The sequence below is a fragment of the Heptranchias perlo genome, chromosome 32, assembly GCF_035084215.1.
Source record: "Heptranchias perlo isolate sHepPer1 chromosome 32, sHepPer1.hap1, whole genome shotgun sequence".
Classification (NCBI taxonomy): Eukaryota; Metazoa; Chordata; class Chondrichthyes; order Hexanchiformes; family Hexanchidae; genus Heptranchias; species Heptranchias perlo.
Window position 1 is genome coordinate 7,472,176 of NC_090356.1, and position 26,424 is coordinate 7,498,599.

The 26,424-nt window shown below is 41.6% G+C and overlaps 1 protein-coding gene across 5 annotated transcripts in view; it reads right to left on the reverse strand.

Annotated features, from left to right (window-relative positions):
* acot7 (acyl-CoA thioesterase 7) overlaps window positions 1-26,424 on the reverse strand; it is a 189,537-nt gene that overhangs the window by 59,756 nt on the left and 103,357 nt on the right. The gene's annotated exons all lie outside the window — the stretch shown is intronic.

Consider the following 26,424-nt stretch of genomic DNA (forward strand, 5'->3'; position numbering starts at 1 on the left):
CTGGGCAGTGGAACACTTTCCATCAGGTACCCAGTGTCAGCACCTAGTACTCCCAGATCAGGTGTAGCACAGCCTGCTGCTGAATAAAGTTCCCTCTACTGTGCCCCCGCAATGTGGCCGAGTTCCAACACAACCCTTACTGCACCAGTGTGACATTCGTTTCCCCACACCTGGCATATTACATTTTTTGAGTGAGATGACCAATTTTGTACCAATCAATTCCAAATTAGTGGCAGTTTTGAGTTGTGGTCCATACCAAGTATGCACCGAGTTAAGACTGCCTAAACTCAATTCATGTAGGACTCTTACAGCCAGGAAACAAGAGAGATTTTCAACCCATCAGTGTGGATTGTATTTGAGCTCAGGTACCAGAAGTAGCCTTTACTATTTTTTCAGTCAGTGAAGTTTATACTGAGCTCTAACTGCTGGCCTGAGGCAGAGGTCAAGTTACATAAAACTCATTGCTACATAATGATACTAGGGTAGGCTGCAATGCTGTTAAGCAAATACTACCATAATGGATCATTTCATGTTGCCAAGCAAACAATCCCACAATAGGTTGCTAAGCATTCTCCAATATTGATGATTTCTCAAATCAAAATCATCCAAAATTCAAACTCAATGTCTGTTTGTAGTAATCTAATATATTGGCACAGACACGATGGGCCGAATAGCCTCCTTCCGTGCTGTATCGTTCTATGATTCTATGATCAACAAATTGCAATGATGCAGGTGAAGTACCATGGCTGATTTGAGATAGAATTATAACACAGTAAGGCAGCCACAGAAGGGATAGGTATATCAAACGAAAATCTGTAAATATCCTGAATCACATGTGCCTGCTCCCAATTCCGGGAGTAGCAGGGATTCCTCTTGACTGGGCTGCACCATTACCCTCTCTAGGGCAGCAATAGTGGGGAGGTCTGTCAACAAGACATGAGCCAGTAGAGCTAATCCAGGACCCTCCGGGATGACTTTTAATGTAAAGTCTTGATCATGAGTCTCCTGGCCATCATTCTGAATGAGAAATGAATAAAAGGCAAAGAGCACTGCTGTCTATGTCTTGTCCTCTCCCCATCCCATTTATAAAAAGGATCATTCTCGCACTTGAACACTGAAGGTGTCTGTAGCCCTTTCAAAGACTATCATTAAGTAAATGTCTACACCCAGTGTTCAGTGGCTAAAGAAAAGACAAGGCATGAAAATAAAAATCAGTGTGTAATGTTAAAATTGATGGTCCAGATTGCACTTCTTTTCTGGTTTTAGTGACATACTGATACTTTTCTGTCGGCGCAGGCTGCAGTGGTAAGCTCGGGGGCACACTGAACCATTTCTCTACAGGATGAAGTGACATTAAATGAATAAGTGTGGGAGCATTTTTCTCTCTCCTCACTCCATTTGAGTGCTGGGTTGGAGACGCGCTATTGAAGAACACTGATGCGTAAGGTCGGTGCACTGTGTCTTTCCGAGCATCCTTTTATCAGGAGGAAGGAGGAGAGACGTTAATAGTGAAAGCAAACAGGTCACGATTTATGAGTAGGCAGTACAAGTCACGTTCAGCCCTTTCATTACTGAGCTCTGTGGGGTCAAAGGAAGACGAGTACACACAGTAAAACAGCAGCAGCCAGTTTTATGGCAGATTCCTGTTAAACTGCAATTTTCAGAATGTATTAATAAATAAGATTTATTGTTAGTTTGCATGAATGTTCTTTTTTAAAAAATCTTTAAATTTACTTCCACCTTATCCCCAATTTACTTTTATGCTAAAAAGCTGCAAGCAGACTCCTCCTGCTGGGAGACCATGGGTTCAATTTTAAACTTAAATTGCAAGTACGTTGGGGGCTGCGATATTTGCAAAAATGCAGAGCGGGTTCGGAAGCCGTCTCCAACCCGCAATTAAAGCCGGCAGGATGATAGTTAAAGAGCCAAATGTACCTCACTGAGGTACTTAAGGTACTTTACTTAGGTAGTTAGAACAATTTTTTTAAAACTTACCTGGGCGGCTTTCCCAGGCTTCCGAAACCAGGCGTGAAGGGCCGGATCAGGCAAAAATAAATTAAATAAAAAACCATTGCACAAAGTTAAAACAAAAAAATGAACCTACCTTTCCACCCTGCTCCGATGTCCGGGTCTTCCTCTTCCCCCCCACCCCCGATGTCCCTCTCCGATCTCCCCCTCTTCCCCCCGATGTCCCTCTCCGATCTCCCCTTCTTCCCCTCCGATGTCACCCCGATCTTCCCCTCTCCTCCCCCCGATCTTCCCCTCTCCTCCCCCCGATCTTCCCCTCTCCTCCCCCCGATCTTCCCCTCTCCTCCCCCCGATCTTCCGTTCCGCTCTCTTTCTCTTCACCCTCCCCCACCCCCCCCACCCCCAACATTGCAGCTCCTGTCGGCAGCCAGCCTGTCAATCACTTTAATGACCATCAATTACATTGCGATCGCGTCGGAGAAGGTAAGTATTTTTTTATTTGGGTTCGCCCCCGCCCCCCCCCCACCGCCAACCTGCCACCATTTCAAAATTGAGCCTTTATGTCACAGACTACTTCTGCTGGGAGGGCAATCACTCCTCCATGCCGCCCAGTGCAGCTGGGAGAAAAGGTCACTTCCGCACAGTTGAATTTGATTGAGAGCTGTAGACCTTTTCATGCAGCCTTAATCGGCTGGACGATTTTGTGTTGAACTCATCCAATAGTTCTGCTTTATATTCATTATCAAAAGCCATTACTCCAGTATCTCAATGCACCCAGATGTAACACTATAGATGTCATGTTGCAATGTCACACTCCAGACGTCACACTTTGTTACAGGTGCACAACAATGTTAAAATGCTTCTGACCTGCACTTCTAGTCCCCATCTTGAAAATGACAAGCACAGTCCAATATGCAAACTTCTCTGACCAAACAACAATTAAACTCTGAATGACCTATTCTATTTTCTTAACAACAATTAGATTATGCTGTCTTAAAGGAACACCTTAGCAAAATAATACAATATACATTACATGGTCTCAATCTCCTGTCCTTGTAAGCGAATTATCCTTAGTGTGAGAAATGCCACTGGAAATCTGCTAGTACATATAAATGCTTTACATCCAGCATGCAGCCATCAAACTCCAGACTTGACACTTCAAGGTGTCAAGCATTTTTACACAGATGCAAACAATCATATAAAAAGAGAAAGGTAATCATTTCATGCTGGATTCTTCTGACCTGGAGCCAGATACTTACCAGCAGCTACAACTGTTCTCTAACCAACGTCAGGAGCTTACAAGCAGCAACTGTAATCTGAATTTACCTATTTGTACCACTTTCTTAAAGAAAATACTTGAGTGATGGTCTTAAAAGGACAGGCTAGGTTAAACACAGCTCCAACTTTGCAGCTAAACATCACAACTATGCTCCAGACCATGAGCAATGCCACGGGAGATCCACCAGCTTTAAATAAAAATCCCTTTTCTGAACAGAATTAAGTCTCTAAAATGCTCTTCCCCCAATCTGTAATGTGCTGATAAAGAAGCCCCTCAGAAATATTGCCATTTCCAGCTGCAATCTTTTACATTAGACTGTGTGAAAATTGCTCTGTTTCAATTAATTCTGTTGTAACAAGCAATACGCACACTAGTAATAATTTGTCTAACCGCTAGATAGTAGTTTTTAAATACAGCTTGCGTAGGTCAAGTAAAACACTCAGTTTATTTCTTATTAATTCCCTAGAGGTGCCTAAATTATTCGAAACGCCAGTGTTTATTTTAGTTGCCTTTCTAATGGTCTAGACTGGATTTGAAGTCATATTCCAGAAGTGAAAGGATGGCGTGTTAATCCTATCCGCAATACAATTCCCCAAACAGTGTCATGATGAACCCTTTGATTACAGAAACTTCCTTACAAAATCTGCACACTTGGCCATGTCAATCTTTTTTCTTAATTGAGAAGACTTGGCGAAGGGCTGAGGTTCAGAGTGATGGACACCACCAAGGTTAAAATGAGTAGGAGAGAAGACAAGGAAATCAAGAAGCAGTGGAAAATGCTAGAAGTACACAGCGGGTCAGTCAGCATTTGTAAAGAGAAAAAACAAGTCAATGTTTTGGGTGTAGACCCTTCATCAGAACTGACAACCAAAATATAAGCAAGCATTTTAATAAGGTAGGAAAAGAGCGAAAAATGGGAGGGGGAGAAATAACAGATACTCCGATCACAGAGAGGGAATTAATAAGTTGCTTGACCTGCAATAAAGAAAAACTGCTCGATCGTATAAAACGTCATTCTCAGTGAGGCAATGGAAGGATATTAATAAACAAAAGATGTGCAAGTCATTAAGAGGATGAAAAGAGGTGTCCAATGCACTTCAGCATATTGGGTGCACGCCCTCGCATTCTCAGGCCTGTAGAGTAATAGATTGAAGGTTTCATTTTGGTGCTGAATGTCTCCTTTGGTGTGTTGATGGATGATGAAAAATTATTATGACATACCAAAGATTCTGGACTGAATTTGCTGAAAACTTATCTACGGCATACACCATTATTATGGTGCAGACACTCCAGGAAATTATGGCGAGTGACTTATGCCATTACGTACGCCACGCCATAGTTTTCTGGGACCTTGGTGCTGCTCCAGAGACCCTCACCAAAAAAGCTGAACATCTACTTATCATAGCTCAGTGTCACCCCCCCCCCCATTAAAATCAACAGCGAGATCAAGTTCGCTGAATTAACGTCAGTGCTCACTTCAGCTTCTTAGACCATTGTAGAGTGGTGCTGGAGGGCTCTGAATCAGTAAAGTATTCAATCGCTCAGCATGTTTTGACACAGTTTGCATGAAGTTCCCATTAAATAAAATTCCCTGGGTCTAAAATGATGCAGGAGAGTTATACTCAAATGTAGCTATTTTGGAACAACCTGATTACATGACGAGGGATTGTACTGATTTATTTAAAAACATAAGTCTAGTAACAGGAGATGCAAGGACTTCCTGGAGTTATTCAGTGTGGGTTTAGAGAAATCTTCTTTCATGTAAGTCCATCTTATCAGGAAAGGAAATATAAACAATTTTACCAAATACCTTCGACCTTTGTTAGAAGTACAGCTTGTAATTAATTGAACTCCTGGCACTTGGCCAAAAAAAGCGCCTGGCACCCTACAACCCCAAATCAGGTCGATACGATAACCTTGTTTGGGGTGGAATGGGAGTGAAATGAACCGGTATTATACGGAGGTGTGGGTTGTGTATGCACGGAGCTAACAGCTTCAGTCATTCTCTATTAAACCAGCCTTACTTCATAACTTTGTTTAAAATAAAGCAACCAGCCACTTACTGATGAGACAGGCCGTCAGAAGTGAAATTAACCAGGCATTGGGGGATTTGCAACGACGAGTGGCCCATGTTTTAGCAGCCTGATGCCCTATCGCGCTGTCATGATTATAGGCAACGAGAATTACAAAATAAGAAAAAAAAAACAAACTCCAATTAATCCTAATCAATTTTTAAAATCTGAAAATGGAAAACCTGCACTAATTGTTTGGCTCTTTTACTGTTATGAAATCGTTAAATAAGCTGTTGCTCTGCTCGGTGTCAGGCTCCAGACATAGGCCGCACTGCTCCCGATCTGTCGCTATTCTCGCTGTGGTGTATTCTAATTATTTTTCCAGCAGACTGTGGCGTGAATTCGCCACTGGAAGAGTGGGGAGCACACAGCTGTCTAACTTATGGCATTCAGTGCCAATATCTCCATTGCAGTGAATTCTGGGCCTCTGGGCCAGAATTTACTGTCAAAATAACCTGAGGCGAACAGCATTCACCGATATTTATATAAAACTTCAGGCAATGGTCGCTGTGCAATGTCTCCCTTTGTTGGCCCTGGTGAGATTGGGAACTGTCAGCTTGGTTCAGCTGGTAGGACTCTTGCCTTTGAGTCATAAAGTTGTGGGTTCATACGGACTTGAGCACATAATGTAGACTGACACTTCAGTGCAGTACTGAAGCAGTGCTGCACCGTCAGAGGTGCCATCTTTCAGATGGGATGTTAAGCCAATGTAAAAGATCTCCTGGCACTATTTGGTGAAGTGCAGGGAGTTCTCCGGAGTTCTGGCCAATATACCTCCCTTATTCTTTTTTAATTCACCTTATGTGGAATCACAGTCTCAAGCCTATGTCCTGCCATCGGCTGGGGCAGTACGTCTACACGCCTGAAGTAGGCAACAGTGATGCCCCATTTGTATGTATCTGAGGTGATTACTTGGGGTTCATGGACAAAAGGCATAAAATCTGCCCACTCTCTGTGGCGAAGGGGCCTCAAACCCTGCCACGTACACCCAGACCACCCAGGGGTAAAAGAGACGACCAGTGAGGAAAGGGACCACAAGAAAACTCCTCCCAAAGCCCTACAAAGGGCAATAAAACAACCTTGCCAGATCATCACTTCACTTAGGGAGAACCCTTGTTTTTTTATGTGGCCCAGTTGATCTCCAGGTATTGTTGACAAATTATCTTAACTGGGAAAACAGTGCACTATCCTCAGTGTGTGTACAGCTTTGTTAACAACTTCAAGGTACCAATGTATTCTCTTGTAGGTATACTTTGACAAAACTGTACAGCAACGTCATAAACCATCTATATTAAAAATTTTATGTATACGTGCATTTCCTGTCAACAAACTTCATTAAAATATATAAAACTGTGGAATAAAGAGATATGGAAAAAATAAAATGATATTCAACAGGATAGTCAATTGTGGTTGATTTTTTCACGACATAAATTGAGCCTTTGAAAGGAAAAAATAGAAGTTGCCAATAACTGACTTCTGACGGCAATGTCCAAAGTCGTAAGACGTGATCGGGCTGACACAATCAATCTATGTTTCCCAGCGCCACAGAGTATTTTAATTTTCAGAATTACTGTCCAAGATTTGCTTGATTATTTTAATTGGTCCTGCTGGGATTTGCTACCCACATACCATGTAGACAGAATTCAAAAGCTGTTTTCCAGAATCAGTAACCACTGAATGTAACAAAGTATTTCCAGAATATAAAATAGCATTTGGCTGGGATTTCTAACCAGGGTGTATGTTACCCTTTATGATCTGTCCCTGATGGTAAACACGGTCCCCTTTCCAATTCTTCTCTTCCACATACCACCCCAACCTAACTAGGATCATATACACAGCACGATACATTCTTGACCGCCCATTAATAATAGTTCTTCACATATACCACAATCTAGATTAGAATACAGATCTGGCTTGCCACTGAATCTGCTCTGGTATTTACAAGGAAATCATTTACTAAAATTAAAATGATGAGAGAATATTTCACCAACTTTCTTGTGGTACCCGTGGTGGCCGGTTACATGCTTCTATCTTCAATCTTCCAGTAGCCTGTCTTTGTCCCTGTAGGGGTGCATTATGGAGGGGGTCTTGTTTTAGGGACTTCCAGGAAAAGGGTCCAAACTGCACTGTTCTTGAGAAGGCTGAACTTGAAACTAAATATCACTCACGTTGACTCATGCTGTCTTCCCCTCTCCCAAAGGAGGTGATTCTTTGTAGGGATGCTGGCTGGCTTTCGGTACCTTGCCCAAGTATCATTCACCACGTGAGAGTCCAGACAATGAGTGTCAGCACACTACTTGCCCATAGAGGGCTTCACAGCCAAGCCCAATCCTGTTCTGAAGCGGCATCTCCACATATGCACATAGGGGTTATTGGATTGTGATCAGACCCTGGCAGTTTTCTCCCTCCTTAGCTCTGGGATGCTGAGGCCAATTATAGCACACCAGCTAAAGTACTGGCTAAGATTAACCAACTCACCATGGTCAGGAACCAAGCCTGAGACCTTCTGCTTTCTATTTAGTGCTACTTGGCACATTTACCCAATCAGCCATTAGAGAGGCTCCGTACTGGTTTTTATCAATGAAATAGAACGTGATCTTCCGCTGCAAATTTGTGTGTTGATATGCACTCCGAAGTTCAGTTGAAGAAAAAGTTCATACAATAGTAAATATTTTCAACTCAGCAAACTTTTGCAGTGATCCTACTAAAACCATTAATAGCAGTAACTTCAGCTTTGCTTTAAACTCTGCATGATGATGACAGCACACTGGTCCTTGAAGTTCTAATTAAAATCCATAGCTATGACTCCATTAATCATAATATCATGAATTTACAATCTTTGCAGAATTTTTACTTAAAGTTTAATTCAGCATGTATAGCCCTAGCCAGTTCCGAAATTCATCAGCAGTGATCCCGAGTTAGTCCAAACATACACTGCTGGACCAGGCTTATTACATATATTTTTTAAAACTCTGTTTCACTTAGTTTTACAATAAACAAGTGCATATATCTTGGACAATGGTGCAGTTAAGTTAGCAAATACACTCCCACCCTGGAAGGTCGAACAGTATTGCTTTCGCACAGTGCTCCATCCAGCCGTCTGACTGAGAACAATATTCCAGGCATCCCTGGAATACAAACTTACAACCTTCAGGTCAGGAGTCAACTGGTAAACTACTGACCCAGCTGATAATTAGTTACCAAAATTATTTCAAAGTGTAACTAACTAGCTGAATGTAACTTGATTACTTATAACAGCATGGAGGTTTACTGTTAAACTTTGGGGGGGTGCAGGGAGGGGGAGTGAAAGATACATATCACCTACATGCATACCTGATTGCTCCCATCCACTGTATATTTTCCACTGGCATATTCCTGTAACTATGGTCTTAGCATGCTGATATAATAATTACAAAACTGTGGGATATTTTAATTTCTGTCAATATTAACATAGGAATCCATTCTGCTGATCAGAATTATTGTGTTAAACTAAGATTTCTAAGACAAGCAGTAAAGAACATAATGCAATAATCAGTAGCTTCACATATTGCTCTATATTAGCACAATCCAGAACACTTTGCTACACTTTGACCCCTATTTAACACGGGCCTTGACTTTCCCCAGATGGTTAGTATTGGCTCATACTCTTCCCTGGACTGTTCGCTTGTGGCTTAGAAATCTGGGCAGTTGGCCATGATTTGGGACTTGGTTCTTTCCTCAGCTGATGCTCTTCACTGAATATCCCCTTTGCTGGTAGCGTTGACTTGGCACCTTGTGCTGACCCCTTTTGTTTCTATGAAGAACTGACCCCCCCTGAGTATTAACTCCCACTTGACCTTACCTTTGCCTCAAGGCCTCACTGACACCCAGGCTGCTAACTTAGTGCCTGGTGCCACCAAACATTGGTATCTTCAAACCTTTACAAGTCTCTAAATTCAGCTTCAACTCCAGTTTTCCATATTTTGATACACTTATGAGCCATAATATTTCTGTTCTTCACAAATGGAATTGTTCACACAATGACACTATTACAGCAACTACAGGATTTCTAATAGTTATCCATGTCAATGCTTCACAAAGCACCAGGTTTATAGATCATTAACCTACCATTCTGATGTCTCCTGAAATATTATATGCACTGTCTGATAAACGGCAATAACATTTCAGTAATACAGTGAGAAATAAATCATAATCAGAACGGTAGTCTAGGGATGATAATGGCCAGCAATGAATGGCACACCAGGTTTCGACTGATAGCAGCCATTAAATTTGTCACGTCACCATAAATTGAATAAATAAATGGAACGCCCAGCGCAAATATTTCAGCACAATGGTCTGAAGGCTACAGCAAAATTATTAGGTCCAATGGAACATCCACCCTGCAGATTATGTTAGAGTGAAAGGCATGTGTAACATGAACTAATAAGTGTACTGGGGTACAGTCCTGCGACAGGTATCCATGTAAACATGGAACTGTTGTGTTATAGTTTGGTTCAGTTGGTCGTCTTCTCAGATTCACAGTTACAGGTTTAAACCCCATAACAGGACTTGAGCATATAAAGTAGTTTGACCGTCCAGTGCGGTACTTGCAAGAGTGCCTCACTGTCAAAATGGTGAGACTTTAAACCGAGCTCCCATTTGCCTGCTTAGGTGTAGCTAAATACCTCGTGGCATGGCTTGAACATGAGCAGAAAGCTTTCTTTGTGTCCTGACCAACATTCCTCCCTCAATAAATGCCACCAAAAAAAACCAATTAACTGGTTATTCAACTCACTGATGTCAAAAGTAGTGAAACACTTTGAGATGATCTGACATTGCGATGAGGTGCTTTGTAAATGCAAGTATTTCATTTTCTCTGTTGAGGTAAAACAGCTAGAACTCACTAATTCCAGTAATATGGCAATTTTGACTAAAGACATAGTTCAGAGCCATTATTCCTCGCATTAATTAACACACAAGAAGGAAAGAAGAGTGCAATTACCAGATCACTTTTTTTCTATCATGACTAAGATGGATGGGTCTATTGGGTGCAAGAAGATTTGTAACTAGCTCAGAGAATATTTACTGCTGAGTGACTGTGATTTAAGGTAACTGCTAACATTACATCCTGTACCAAGGAGTAACAAATGTATTAATAAAAGTACTGCTGAAAATACACAGCAGGGCAGTCTGCATCTCAAAAAGACAGGTTAATGTCTTGGGTTGAATTCTTTAATGTTCTAATGAAGGGTCTATACCCAAAACATTAACCTACCTTTCTCTTTCAGTCGCTGACAGACCTGATGTGCATTTCTAGCATCTTCTACTTTCCGGCATTCAGAATTTTAAAAAAAATCAGTAAATCTGTTGCTTTGCTCAGAGTAAGTCAAATTTAACTTCAGTAAACCTTTATCCAGAAAATAAAACAGCTGATTCCGTCTCCTGTGAATTCCTTGATATGCTATGATAGACAAAGTTAGAACAATTTTTACAGTCCTTACTGTTTGTGTCACTGACTACTGACTGCAAATAAGTTGAGGACAAATTTAGAACACCAGGCCTCGCATCAATAAGAGATTTATGCTCAGTGTCAGGACATGCTCCATTTGCAGACTGACTGTCACTGTCCTGCATTCATCTTCTTTCATCTCACTCTGCAAACTCAGTGATGAATATGCTGACTGCAGTCTGCAACTAAATTAAATGGTAACGGTTCAGGGCGTCCTGATTCTCATTAAAATAACACTGGCAATGTAACAGACCCTCAGCTTTTCTGAGTGTGTGGCGGGTGGGGGGTGCGGAGATGAGGTTGACAAATATGTAGTGGTTTACTGGTTCAAGGGGATTTTGAAATGCTTGGAGAAAAAATGAACTACGTTTTTTTTGACTGGTGAAACTAAGCAGTGATGCAGTACTCTGCACGAACATAGTGGGTCTGAATTCTCAGAAAGGGACAGAAAGGCTGCTTTCCACGATGGCTCAGGTGGTTAAGTCAGTGAGTATTAAGGCAGTGTGTAGCGATTTCAGGTGAAGGGCTCGTCGGCTCGACTGCAAGCTCCACAGAGGTGGTGGCAAGTGCCACGCCATATTATTGTTGCGATTTCACCAGCCCACGGAGGAGATGTGTATATGTGTGTGCGCGTGTGCGTGGGTGGGGGGGCGGGGGGGAGGGTCGCCAACCCTCCAGGATTGCCCTGGACTCTCCAGGAATTTAAGATTAATCTCCAGGACACTGCTCCGAGTAACACCAGGGAGAAAAATCATAGGGATATTAAAATTTAATTTTCTTCAAACACTTTCGTTTATTAGTTACAAAAATATCAGATGTGGAAAAAAAAAGGCTGTTTCACTGAGTGAAGAATCACCCAATCCGGTAATGAAGAGTCTATTAACTTTCCGATTGGCGTAGGGAGGTGGTACACCGTGAGGATGGACATGTCGGACAATCAATGGTGGGAGCGTGGAGGCGGGGCAATTGGAGGCAGGAGATCATGTGATGAAGCTTCCTGGACTATGTCCAACCAGAGTTGGCAGCCGTAAGGAGGGGTGGGGGAGATGATAGAGGAGCTGCAGCTGTTCAACCACGGCCGAGGGCTCAAGGGAAGGTAGAGAGAATGCTCACCCCTTACCTCACTGACTGAATTTTGAAAAGGCACGATTCTCTGGGAGAGTGTGCTCAGTCACACCGGGATCATGGTCACCTTGTGTTACAGATGATGGGATAGTCTAATAGCATTCACTCTCACGGGAGAGGGAGTCTAACCAAATCTTGACACCGACATTGGCAATCGGCCTGTAGTGGAAGTACACAGAATGCAGCAGAGCTTGTAGACAATCTCTGCCTGACAAAGTGGACTTGCGTACAAGAAATTACATCGATAGTAAAGAGACTAGATGTTACATACATAAAATCAATTTCTCTATATTTCTAGATGACAGGAAGTTTATAATTTCTTGCTATTTTCTATGGATGATGGTACCTCCTATATGAGCCAACCTCCATCTGTGAATCGAGGTAAAATTGCATCCACGGAGGGAATCAAAGTCAAGCCCAATCCTGCCCTCACCTGACAACCATACACACACTCAGCTCCCAGAAGCAGAAACTCGACAGTGATCAGAAGAACTCTAGCTGATTTTCTCTTCCAAGTCCCAGGATGTTTGATCTGTATGGCTCAGTGCCACAATGTGTGTTTTTTTTTTAAAGATTTATTCTTGGGATATGGGCGTTGCTAGCAAGGCCAGTACTTATTGCCCATCTCTATTGCTCGAGAAGGTGGTGGTGAGCAGCCTTCTTGAAACGCCACAGTCTGTGTGGTGAAGGTACTCCTACAATGCTATTAGATAGGGAGTTCTAGGATTTTGACGCAGTCACGAGTGGGTTTACCCATCAAGAGATTTTGGGAACTTAGATGATTTCTGTGTTCGCTGGATATCTCTTTTGTGCATTTGAGCTGTTTTCCAGTTTTATTTTTATGCTATGCACAGTAGTCTGCTTAAAGTACAGCCAGTCAGATTTCTACAGATGCATGGCTTTTGGAGAAGGGGCAGGGTAATGGTAAGAGTAAAAAAAAAATCTCTGCCAGAGGCTGTCAGTCTGATCTAGTGGAACTCGATTCTGGGAAAAGTCATGAGTTATTCGAGGAGTTTAGTGAACTTGGCACGGCAGTTGGAAACTGTGTTTTAAATTGTTTATGAAACCGTATTTTTTTTTTTAAAAACATATTTTATCCCAGTGATACAATTCACAGCAGAGATCAGCAGAGGCTTACTATGTGGCTGTTCAATTTTTAAAAAAAAAAGTATATACTGCTGATTTCTGAAGACTATGGAGATCCTCATTCAGGTTTAGAATCATGCAATCTTACAGAACAGAAGGAAGCCATTCGGCCCATCGTGCCTGTGCCGGCTCTTTGAAAGAGCTGTCCAATTTAGTCCCAGCTTTTTCCCCATGACCCTGCAAGTTAGTCCTCTTCAAGTACTTGTCCAATTGCTTTTTGAAAGTTCCTATGGAATCTGCTTCCGCCCCCCTTTCAGGTAGTGCGTTCTAGATCTTTACAACCCTCTGTGTGAAAAAATGTCTCTTCATTTCCCCTCTCGTTCTTCTGCCAATTATTTTAAATCTATGACCTCTGGTTACCGACCAACTTGCCAGAGGAAACAGTTTCTGATGAGATTTGCAAAATATACAGTTCAAGAGTTCCACAGAGATTTTAAAAAATAACATCACGTCCATTAAAACCAAGCCAGGGATTTAGTCCAGAGCAAAGGCTTCATAGCAAGACAGTAATTGTGGGAGAATTGCAATGGTACAATACCATTCAGATGAATGTAAGGAATCTTACAACACCAGGTTATAGTCCAACTGTTTTATTTAAAAATCACAAGCTTTCGGAGGCTTTCTCCTTCGTCAGGTGAGCAAGTGTGAAGTTAATCCTAGTTGGGGTTCTGGTATTGTAGTATGGTACTATAGTGGTTATGTCACTGGACTAGTAATCCAGAGGCCAGGGCTAATAATCCAGAGAATGTGAGTTCAAATCTCACCATGGCAGTTTGAGAATTTGAATTACATTTTTTAAAATCTGGAGATAAAAAGCTGGTATCAGTAAAAGTGACCATGAAATAAAAACATAAAATGCTGGAAATACTCAGCAAGTCAGGCAGCATCTGTGGAGAAAGAAACAGAGTTAATGTTTCAGGTTGATAATGGTTCGTCAGAACCATGAAGCTGTTGGATTGTCATAAAAACACAGCTGGTTCACTAATGTCCTTTAGAAAAAGAAAAGTGCCGTACGCACCCGGTCTGCCCTATATGTGACTCCAGTCCCACACTAATGTGGTTGACTCTGAAGTGACCTAGCAAACCACTCGGGTGTTAGGGATTAGTAATAAATGCCGGCCTTGCCAGCGATGCCCACATCCTGAGAATGAATATAAAAAATAATGGTCAGATAGGGCTAACAGTTTCACTATCTTGAGAATATTATGGCCCTCATCAGCAGCAGCTTCACGTGCTGTACTATCTCTGTACAAATAGCAGTTACTAGAAGTCTCAAGAAACCAATAAAAATCAGAACGTTTTAGCACAAGATTCCTAACAATTGACCTATCAGAAATGAGTTAAATACTCCCCAAAATACTGTTGTACTGTATTAATTTTTTTGCATTTTTAGTCTACAATAATCAACTCATGACAAGAATTCAATATAGAATCACCACCTTCTTGCCCAGTCTAAAACTGGACGATGGGAGTGGTTTTGGGCAGGAGACAGGGTTAAGACATGGACTGGCTTGTGCATGCATGGAGTGTTTTTAAAATGTAGCAATTGGAAAACCTGGCTTCTGATGTAAGGTTGTTGGTTATTAAAATTACTGGACTGCCAGAAGCCGGACAGGTGACCAGCTTAGGTCACCACTTATGACCCTTTTTGTACTTGCCAGCCTTATGCAACAGCTGGTGGTAGGGGGTGTTCCAAAACAGCTCAGTTGCGATTTGAAACAACTTGCATTTATATGGCGCCCTTAAAAAACATAAGAGTAGGCCATACGGCCCCTCGAGCCTGCTCCGCCATTCAATAAGATCATGGCTGATCTTCTACCTCAACTGCGCTTTCCCACCCTATCCCCATATCCCTTGATTCTCTTAGTGCCAAAAATCTATCGCTCTCAGTCTTGAATATATTCAACGACTGAGCATCCACAGCCTCTGGGGTAGAGAATTTCAAAGATTCACAACCCTCTGACAGTCAGTTTTCACAGGTCCACTTGTCACTTGAATTCTAAAGATTCACAACCCTTACCTACTGCGAGGATGAGCTACAACACGGATTCCAACAAAGGAGGATAAAAATCTTCCCTCGTCCTCGCTCTAAATTTCTTGATCAAAGCAGGGATTGCAGAGTTTCAGAGAGAAACAAGTTAAGAAGTTTCACTGCAGCCATTCGGTGGCTGCTTCAGAGGGGCTCCCAGGCGAAGGCCGGTGGAACCTGACAAAGTTATTTAAACAACCCTGAAAAGCGGACCAGGGGGTCAGCAGCGTGTCCCTGTGCCGAGCAGGAAATCTAGGACAAAAACTGCTAAGAGCTGGACTATCTTGCCACAGTCAGTTTTCACAGGTCCACCTGTCCCGGAATAATTTGGAAATCTTTATTGTGATTTGAATTCTGGCAAGAATGCAATTGCCTGAATTAATTGCTTTGATAATGCGCAATGATATCTTCTCCCCTCCCTCCAGTAAATGCGCCAGATGTGCAATTAAAATTGGCTATTTCTGGCAATTTACTGCTTCTATTCAGGAAGAACAAATCTGACCTGAGGATTTAATTACTCCGAGGTCACTGCGCACGAAGACAACTATTCTCTGTGGCTTGTAATTGATCTCCTTTATCAGAAGATGGGTGCAGATTCTCAACGTCTAATGTGCTATTGTTCATTCAGCGGTAAAGCACAATGCCATTTCAGCAGTTTCGATTAAAGAATAAATTATTCCTGCAATGAAACCCTATACTGATTATATCTGAGGGTAGTGCCAGGAGAAGAACCACACACAGTGTTAAGAATGAACTTGAATTTATACAGTACACTTATTATGTCTCTCAGAAAGCTAGTAAAGCACTTCATGTGCTACGAATTACTTTCAAGTGCAGTCATTGTTATGTACGTAATACTGCAGCCATTTTGGTCCCACAAACAGCAATGAGACAAATAATCAGTTAATATATTTTTAGGTGATGTTGATCGAGGGAGGAATGTTGGCCAAAGCCTCATGATCTCCTTCAAGTAGAGCTATGTGATCTTTAACATTCATCTGAACCACTGAAACAACCAGATGGAGCCTCAGACAAAGTTTTAACACACATTTCATCCCACGCACCCCTTCCCCCCACCCCACTAATCCTCTGGCTGCTATGGTAATTTTAATCCCTTGAGAGATGGATTTAACTAAATCGTAGCATTATTAACATAAACTGCATCAAGATCCTCCCATCATCAGAAATCCCAAAATGTGGCAGGGAGTGATATGGCATTCAGAACCCAAATACTGGTATTTCCATGACAAGAAATAAATACACTAAGAGTGCAACACTCAACTCCTATCTCTTTTCACTAGAACGAAAAAGATTAAAAGGAGATCTAATAGAGGTGCTCAAAAATTGAAGATTTTGATAAAGTAAATCAGGAAAAACTACTTCCACTTATCAATGAGTCGGTGGCCAGAGGACATTAATGTGGGAAACAGAACGAAGGGAGAGGTTAGGAGAAATTTTTAAAACAAAAAGCATTGTTAGGACATGGAATGCCCTACCAGTAACAGTGGTGTAGTAGAATCCATATTAACTTTTAAAAGGGAAGTAGATATAAATTTGAAAAGGAAAAGTTTAAGAGGGTATGGAGAAAAGGCAGGGAAATTGGATTAAGTAGATGGCTCTTTCAGAGAGTATGATTGGCCGAATCACCAACTTCTGTAGTGTAAAATTCTAAGCTTCCAGGTGGTAATCTGGCAAAAAAAAGTGCAACTTGGAGGGAAAGGGGAAGCAGCCAACTGTGAGCTATATGAGGAAGAAGGGAGTAAGCAAGAAAGAAGAATTTTTAAAATGCTGAAACATGCAATGCTCTCAACTATGATTTACCAAAGTACATGAATTTCTCTACACAGCAAAGAATGTACCACGTAAGCTACATCGCCTGTCTTAGTATGCGTTTCTTGTAAAAGAGACGATAGATCAGTCAAACTATGACAGAGTTGAAACACAAAATCGCCACGGGAGATTCTGCTACTTTTACGAAACTTGAGGCCTCGACTTCCAGGGCTGCAATTACTGGTAACAAAAACATTCTAATTTTAGAACTGTAAATTAATTCACTCCTTCAGAGAATATTTTCTAATCACTGCCTGAAGCTGTATAATTAAAAAAAAGGGAACTGCCCGATAATGAACTGTTGCCATGGTAACCAACTTCTCGGATCACAAAAATTGCACTTCCTAGTCTTCAGCAGCGTCGATGTTTTCAACTGATCATACCATTACACTGGTTAAAGGGAGTTCTATGACTATCATTCTTCTTTCCTCCTTTGAAATCTTTGAGTTTAGCACTGAGCCTAAAAGTTCTACATTACTTTTCATTTTAAATTTTCAAAAATAGTAAGTTTTCCCCCATAGATAAACAAAACATCAATTAATAAAAGGAAAGAGTATACTGAAACTGATTGCCTTAGTTCCACTGCTGTAATTTCCCCACAGAATACTGCCTAAAATAGTTAATGTGTTTGCGGTATATTGACATACAACCTTAGTTATTTGTTGGATGTTAATGCTAGGGAATGGAACACTTGCCTTTTCAGGCAACCAGTGTCAACATCAAACACTCTCAAGTTAGAAAAAACACAGCTAGATGCAGAGTAAAGTTCTCTCTACTTTGCCCCATCAACGTGCCTTATCCCTAATCTCAGAATAGTGCTAATTGGAGACTGCAATTCCAGTTCTTAGCACAAGCGGAGACTGCCCAAACTCATTTCGCTTGGGTCTCTTACAGTCAACAGAAGAGTTTCAGTTCATCGTCTGGGCTGGATTTGAACCCAGGTCCAAGAGATGAAAGGCCAGTGTCAAGCAGTTCTCCAAGCTATGATATTACAAAGTCAAATCAGTCCCAACAAATAACTAACGTTGTATATCGATGGTATGTCACATCACTCAGTGCGGAGTCACTTTTCAAATGTCAGGATATGATTGCAGGTGTTGCCTAGCCATCATTAACCACTAGGATATCCCACCAGGAAAATAAATAAAATAAAAACAGCAAACAATGGTCTGTATATATTCTAAAGAATAACATGCTTTATAGTGTTACTGTCTGCTTTATAACGCCATCTCAACTGCTCGGTGCACTACTGACATAGCAACAGAAAATGTTTGACCTGCTGTGCATTTCCGTCAGAATCTGAAAGAAAATAGACCGGTTAACATTTTGGATGGAACCTTTCATCACAACCTGACCAACCCGCTGTGCATTCCCAGCATTTTCTATTTTTATTTCAAAATTTCCACCATTTGCAGTTTTTCTTTTATCTCGTGTACTATTGTCTTGCAATACTGCAGACTGTGTGCTAATCTAAATTTATACTTCTAACTTTATCAGCAAAGGCTTTCATTGCTATCAGTTAGCTCTTTTAGAAACAGTCATCTCCAGGGTACCTGAAGCAATTCAGGCCAGCACTGGGTGCAAATCAAAAGACAGAAATTGCAATCTATAGGAATTGTCCACTTTGGCCCTTCGAGAAAGAGTAGTTTATTATTCAAAGGCAATTGAAAGTAATTTTCCTTCAGCCTTCAACTTGTAGGTACCTACTCCCTACATTGCCACCAAGAGGCTCTATTACTTCAGAGCTGAAATACATTTAATCAAAAATCATTTGCCGTCATCAGTTAAATACAAGTATAACAGTGTGATGGAGTTCAACTCATCAGCCTTGGTGTGTCACAGGTGATTTATATCCTCCCAGCTGCTGGTACTGAAGAAAAGGCAACATGTCCAGTAATTGGCTCCTCCTGGATGCTAGAAAATGGTGTTAAAGATTGATCTGGTCATGTTTATCATGCACCCATGTCAATCTTCAGACATCTAAGCCTTAATTGGCTAAACGATCAACCTTTGGAGCCAGTTATCAGCCACAAAGAGGCCAATTTCCACCTTCAAAATAGACGGCAGGATCCACAAGGCAATGGAAAATAGCTATGTTTATTTTTAATTTTCACTTTTGCACTGCAGGGTTAATATTACATCACTAAAACTACTATTATGTAAGTGGCTTTTCCATTTACTGTATTAATAGCTCTTCTTTCAGTATTAGAATGAGTAAACTAAAAAGATATCTGCTACAAAGGAGACCAGAATTCCCTAGCGTTGCCTTCAGTCTAAGGGTTATTGACTATCCAACTTGTTCAAAATAGATTGAACTCTATTTTTGTATTCAATTAGTTATTTTGATAACATTTTAGATTTTGCTTAAGTTTGTCATCAGGCACTCACTTGCAGCTTGCATACAAAAGACTTGGATAAAACCAATAACGAGGCAGAAGTACACATCACAGCAATCCAGTTCCCAGTGCTAAGCCAAGGCAAGGTTTGGGATGATAAAAATATGACAATGCAATGCCAGCACTCTTAGCGCCAGTAAAAACAAGCTGGGGAAATGTTTACAAAGCTAATGTTTAAAACAGATATCAGGAATGCCTTCGTTACATAAAGGGTGATAAACATCTGAAATAGCCTACCAGACAGGATAGCAGAGACAAAAACACCAGGGCTGTTCAAAATGCAGCTGAATGTTAAGTTGGGAGAGTTAAGGTACTAGAGGGATGAGTCTCGGTGGGCAAAAAGGCCTTATCTCAATGCCAGTTTTTCTTATGAAATTGTAAAATCTATTCAAAAGAGCCTTAGTTCCCACGGCAATTCCTTTCTGATGGTGTCCCAAGTTCTTTTAACAAACTCTATGGGGAGGGCATATGGAAAAATTGACACTAAATCTATGTAGTGTCATCATAAAAATGTAGAAATGGCCAGGAATCTGCAGAACTGAACCATCATTACACACTATGAAGACTTTTACCTTTCAGCTGTTTTTAACCTCCTTTAACATATATTTCTGACACGTACCTCAATTGTAACATTGGGGTGCACAGTACAACCGCATACTGAGCTCACAAGTGTATATGAATTATGATGGTGAATGATTATTAAGAATGTATTTGTTTTGGCAAATAAGTATTACAATTTTTCTTGTACTGTTGTTCAGTGAGTTATGAGGCCTCACTTTAAGGTGTGACACTGGACAGACTTTTTTTTAAGATATGTGAAAACTTCACCAGCAATTACAGTATGTATTTTTTCCAAAAATGTCACTATTTACAGAAAAATGGAATTCAGATGATATATTACAAAAATTATACATTTCAAGATATAAATCAGGTTGCTTCTTAGAGGCCACAATATAAATCAGCCACTTGCATTCCAATATATGAGAAAACAAATGTGCAAATTTGGAATCAAAAAACAGAAAATACTACAAATACATTTTTTATATGATGGTTCATTATTATCCAAAAATTGTAAAGATATATTTACTTTTTTTTTGGTGTAGACCCTTTGTTAGCAGCAGAAACTGGATGGGAAATAGATGGTGCAGTGGGTTAGACAGTGGTCTTTCACCTCTGGGTCTTGGGTTCAAATCCAGTCCAGACTAATGGTCTGAAAGCCTCTTCTGTCTGCTGGCTGGAAGGATCTGATTTGAAATATCAGCCTCCATCCAGTTCCAAACTGGTAGTCGTTCTGACAGGCTTAAAGATAGTTATTGTGGGAAGTGGAAAAAAATGCTACACTGGTGCAGTGGAGATGTTCTTCTGAGATTGGGGCTGAGGGACACTGTTGGGGTGGAGTACGATAACTGACCCGGGAGAGCTTTACACGTGGTGCCTGAAATGAAAATGTTCCATCTCTTAGCTTAACGAGCACAAAAAAATAAATTAAACTAGAATCATAGAATGATACAGCACAGAAGGAGGTCATTCAGCCCATCGTGCCTGTGCCTGCGGAGAAAAAATGAAAAGAATTGGAAAGTGTGAGATAAGCAAACCCATTTTGTAGGATAGAACAAAAGGACGAGAGGAGTGCACAACAGGTAAAGTTATGATCCGGGGATGGGGTCTTTCAGTGCATCTGAATACTGTAAAAATCTGAATACTGTAAAAATCCGATTACAGTATCAAATAATCAGAACTGCACACCAAAGTAGTGTAAAACAATGAGGTTTCTATACAGCTCCAAGGTAATCTCAAATATGATTCATACAACACTCTGTAATGTGCTTTAAATGCCAGCCAAAGACCATCCCTTAATGCAACAATATGCTGTCTCTATTGCCTCAAGCAACCATCCTTCTGCTCTTTCTGAGCAAGGCTGTCAATTTTAGTACTAAATTGAGGGTAGTTTTATGCTGTGAGGTCATGCCCACAAGAAAGTGGATTCAGACTGCCCAAATTAATTACACTTAGCATCATATCAAATTGGGCTGAGTGAAAGTATACTGTTCTAAGCTACTGTGCCAACCATCCCTCCGGATGCATTTTTAAGTGAATGAAGTGACAAGTTTGTGTCCACTGTCAGTCACGGTCACAACTCCATTGTAAGAGCAGATCTAGAAAAATGTAACCGGGCCCGTTTCGATGTTTGATATAGCACCACCTGAGGAGCTCACTCCATGGCTTAGTGCTAAATATACTGTCCAATATGGGACTGAACCATATAGAATAGGAAAACTCCGGGTTTAATCCGTGGTCTGAGATGTTTGATTTCAGGTGGGGCAGCAGGTGGGGTACTACAGTTGACCTCGGTGCGCTGGGGTTGGGGATTGGAAAAAGATCAGCCAGGACTCCTCCTCCTGAGCACAAAGTAGTAACTCTGACGGAGAATAGTGTGGCCGGAGCAAAATTGCCAAAGCAAAGTATTTCTCTAGGTTGACTGGAAAATATATAACTCTCTTCTCTTGGTTTTGCTTGCTGTTTTTCATAGGCCATGCACCAACTGTTCCCAAGACAGAAACCTGCTCACTGGCATTCGCTAATGCTGCACTGAGCCAACTGCTGGAAAACTGTCCCATAACGGCTGAACTGCTTATAGCAGTGAGCAGTTGAGGTTTGGCAGACCAGGAAAATTTCAGGTCCAATCCCCGGTCTGTGCTAACCTAGCACTGATCGTAGTCAGCGGCAACAGCAAGGGTGCGACAACTCGCCTGACCACCTTTGGGTTTTGGAATGGAAATTTGGCCAGGGTTTCTGCTCTTGCTTACTCTCAACAACAACTCCTTGCATTTATATAGCGCCTTTAACATAGTAAAATGTCCCAAGGCACTTCACAGGAGCATTATCAAACAAGATTTGAGACGGGGAAATATTTGGACACATAAGGAGATATTAGGACTGGTGACCAAAAGTTTGGTCAAAGAGGTAGATTTTAAGGTGCAGAGAGAGGGAGAGAGGCGTAGAGGTTTAGGGAGGGAATTCCAATGCTTAGGGCCTAGGCAGCTGAAGGCACGGACGCCAATGGTGGAGTGATTAAAAACGAGGCTGCGCAAGAAGCCAGAATTGGAGGAGTGCGGAGATCTCGGAGGGTTGTAGGGTTTTTGGAGGTTACAGAGATAGGGAGGGGCGAGGCCACGAAGGGATCTGAAAACAAGGATAAGGATTTTAAAATTGAGGCGCTGCCAGACCGGACGCCAATGCAGGGCAATGAGCACAGGGGTGATGGGTGAACGGGACTTGGTGTGAGTTAGCATACAGGCAGCAAAGTTTTGAATGAGCTCAAGTTTACGGAGGGAGCAAAGTGAACAAAGAAGAATGTGCATTTTGCCCAAGGCGCCGGAGAGTGTCTGTGGTACCATTCCCCACGAGCGAGTGGGTGCCTTCAGGAGGAGGAGAAGGGTGAAAAATTGATGAACAAAAGAAGGGGAACAAGAAAAAAGAAAGTACGCATCAGGGACTTGTGGGCAATTCTTGCTGTGAATCTCCACCCCCTTCCAGCACTCCTCCGTCACTGAGGGGTCACCCCTGGCCTTTACCTTCTGCGACATGGGGCTGAAAATGAAAACTCAAGTGGCATGAAATTGAACTTAGGTCCTGCTGCTGGCGAAGTGCCACAAGTTAATGCTGCACCACCATGCCAGGAGGGAATATACAGAATTTGCTTTTAGATCTCCCGACTGGAAATAGAAATTAAAACATAGAAACAGACCATTCGGCCCAAGGAATGAGAAATAAAAATGCACCATTCATGATTCCAGCTATGCTATTTAAGTTATAAACTACAAACCAACTACTAGGCTGCAGTCTAATACAGCAGATCAGGATATTCTAAAATATGGAGTTGCTTCAAAAAGATTCAGTGAAATCCCATTAGACACTGCACTGATATCTGAATTTAGTTGGAACGATACACCTGCAAGCCTACTTCGTGTTTTCAGTAATCAATCCTGGTTTCCATGGCAACAAGCAAAAAACCTCTCCTTGGTAGCAGAAAAAAGGTACATCAGAGCGTCAAAAAAATTGCAACAGTATGCAAATCTGAAATGTATGAGAAATTCCGTACATGTACAGTGATAGAGAATATTCAAATACAACAAGGAATAGAAATTAAAAACACTGCATCAAATGCTGAAAATCTGAAATCAAAACAAGATTACATAGAATTACTTGGAATTTATAGCACAGAAACAGGCCATTTGGCCCAACTAGTCTATGCTGGTGTTCATGCTCCACACGAGCCTTCCCCCATCTAATCCTATCCACATATCCTTCTATTCCTTTCTCCCTCATGGACTTATCCAGCTTCCCCTTAAATGCATCTAAGCTATTCGCCTCAACTACTGCATGTGGTAGCAAATTCCACATTCTAACCACTCTCTGGATAAAGAAATTTCTCCTGAATTCCTTATTGGATTTATCAGTGACTATCTTCTATTTATGGCCCCTAGTTTTGATCATAAATATATTTAAATAAATATAAATATTTAGATGCTGCAGAAATGCAGTAGGTTCATCAGTTTCTGAAACTGGAACAGACAGGTTAAGGTTTTCAGGATAAAGGGTCTCCACACACAGCACGAGTCTGTCTGATGCTGTCGGATCTGCTGCGCGTTGTCAGCATCTTCTGCTTTTAAACAAGAAATTGAGTTTCACGCACAGACTCTGATCCTGTCAGAACTCCACAGTATTCACTCGCTCCAGCCCTTGCTTACATGCTCGAGCAGCTCAATGTGTGCCCTGTTTAGATGGAGAATTGTCAGCGCTGTGAGTCCAACTACGTTTAATCTTTCTCTACTGCTCAGCAGCATTACTGGCAATGAAACACAGAGAGCTAACCTTTCTCTTAAGCAGCGGATCACCATATGAAGGAAATATAAAATATTACTGAGCGGCTGCAGCCTTCTGGTAAAATCCTTGCTGCTAAATTCCGCATCATAATTATAGAATCACAGATATTTCCTAATAGATCATCATGCCAGTGCCAACAAACATTCCCCATCGCAGCTCTCCAATCCCATTCTCTGCTCTCTCCCCATACCTTGCAATATTTTTCTCTTAGTTTTTATCTTAATCCCCCCCTCCCTTAAATGGTGTGATTGACCCGGCTTATAATAATGCATGCCATATCCTAATAACTCAACGTGGAAAAAATTACTTGTAATCTGCCCCTCCAGTACTAATCCTGAGTTTATGCTCCTGTGTTAAAAATTCAACAACCAGTGAAAATAATCCCTATTTACCCCCTCAAATCCTTTCAAAATTGTGAACACATATTATAGCTCTCTCTTAACCGTCTCTCATCTATGATTATAGAATCATAGAAAATTTACGGCACAAAAGGAGGCCATTCAGCCCATCGTGTCCCTGCCGGCCGAAAATGAGCCACCCAACCTAATCTCATTTTCCAGCACTTGGTCCATAGCCATGTAGGTTACGGCACTTCAGGTGCACATCCAGGTACTTTTTAAATGAGTTGAGGGTTTCTGCCTCCACCACCCTTTCAAGCTGTGAGTTCCAGACCCCCACCACCTTCTGGGTGAAAATTTTTTTCCACAGCTCCCCTCTAATCCTTCTACCAATCACTTTAAATCTATGCCCCCTGGTTATTGACATCTCTGCTAAAGGAAATAGGTCCTTCCTATCCATTCTATCTAGGCCCCTCATAATTTTGTACACCTCACTTAAATCACTCCTCAGCCTCCTCTGTTCCAAGGAAAAAAATCACCCCAGCCTATCCAATCTTTCCTCATAGCTAAAATTCTCCAGTCCTGGCAACATCCTCGTAAATCTCCTCTGTACCCTCTCTAGTGCAATCACATCATTCCTGTAATGTGGTGATCAGAACTGTACGCAGTACTCAAGCTGTGACCTAACCAGTGTTTTATACAGTTCTAGCATAACCTCCCTGCTCTTATATTTTATGCCTCGGCTAATAAAGGAAAGTATCCCATATGCCTTCTTAACCACATTATCTACCTGACCTGCTACCTTCAGGGATCTGTGGACATGCATTCCAAGGTCCCTCACTTCCTCTACACCTTTCAGTAACCTCCCATTTATTGTGTATTCCCTTGCCTTGTTTGCCCTCCCCAAATGCATTACCTCACAATTCTCTGGATTGAATTCCATTTGCCACTTTTCTGCCCACCTGACCAGTCCATTGATATCTTCCTGCAGTCTGCAGCTTTCTTCCTCACTATCAACCACACGGCCTATCTTTGTGTCATCTGCAAACTTCTTAATCATGCCCCCTACATTTAAGTCCAAATCATTAATATATACCACAAAAAGCAAGGGACCTAGTACTGAGCCCTGCGGAACCCCACTGGAAACATCCTTCCAATCACAAAAATACCCGTCGACCATTACCCTTTGCTTCCTGCCACTGAGCCAATTTTGGATCCAACGTGCCACTTTCCCTAGGATGCCATGGGCTTGTACTTTTCTGACCAGTCTGCTATGTGGGACCATGTCAAAAGCCTTGATAAAATCCATGTAGACTACATCAAATGCACTACCCTCATCTACCCTCCTTGTTACCTCCTCAAAAATTCAATCAAGTTAGTCAGACACGACTTTCCCTTAACAAATCCCCGCTGACTGTCCTTGATTAGTCCGTGCCTTTCTAAATGACGGTTTATCCTGTCCCTCAGAATTGATTCCAATAATTTGACCACCACCGATGTTAGACTGACTGGCCTGTAATTACTCAGTCTATCCCTTGCTCCCTTTTTTAAACAACGGTACAATGTTAGCAGTCCTCCAATCCTCTGGCACCATGCCTGTATCCAGCGAGGATTGGAAAATGATGCTTAGAGCCTCCGCTATTTCCTTCCTTGCTTCTTTTAACAGCTTGGAATGCATTTCATCCGGCCCTGGTGATTTATCTACTTTCAAAGATACCAATCCCCTTAATACTTCCTCTCTCACTATGTTTATCCTATCCAATATTTCACACTCCTCCTCCTTAACTACAATGTCTGCATCGTCCCCCTCTTTTGTGAAGACAGACGCAAAGTATTCATGAAGAACCATACCAACATCTTCCACCT